Raw genomic sequence first — 379 nt, forward strand, 5'->3', positions numbered from 1 at the left:
GCTGTGAGTGTGAATGGTTGTCTGTCTCTATGTGTTTGCCCTGCGATGGACTGGCGACCTGTCCAGGGCGTACGCTGCCTCTCGCCCGAAAAGATGCTGGGATAGGCTCCAGCCCCCCCGCGACCCTATTAGAGGATAAGCGGTAGAAAATGGATGGATTATAGTATATTAAGACATAAAAGTTCATAAAAACGTCATAATATGGTAAGGAATGAAATGACATAGTATATGAAGCCATCAAAATACCAATTAACGTCATAGTATAGTATGACATAAAACGTCAAAAAAACATCATAGTAGATTATGGCATAAAAGGTCATAAAAAGGTCATAGTACAGTGATGCATCAATAGAAATAGTATTGTAGGGCATAAAAATGC

General features: G+C 40.1%; 1 protein-coding gene across 1 annotated transcript in view; it reads left to right on the plus strand.

Moving 5' to 3' along the window:
* Window positions 1-379, plus strand: part of cd34 (CD34 molecule) — a 17,599-nt gene that overhangs the window by 14,711 nt on the left and 2,509 nt on the right. The gene's annotated exons all lie outside the window — the stretch shown is intronic.

This window comes from Seriola lalandi, unplaced genomic scaffold (assembly GCF_002814215.2).
Source record: "Seriola lalandi dorsalis isolate HSWRI2012SDOR001 ecotype SW California unplaced genomic scaffold, Sedor1 jcf7180002054554, whole genome shotgun sequence".
NCBI classification, from domain to species: domain Eukaryota; kingdom Metazoa; phylum Chordata; class Actinopteri; order Carangiformes; family Carangidae; genus Seriola; species Seriola lalandi.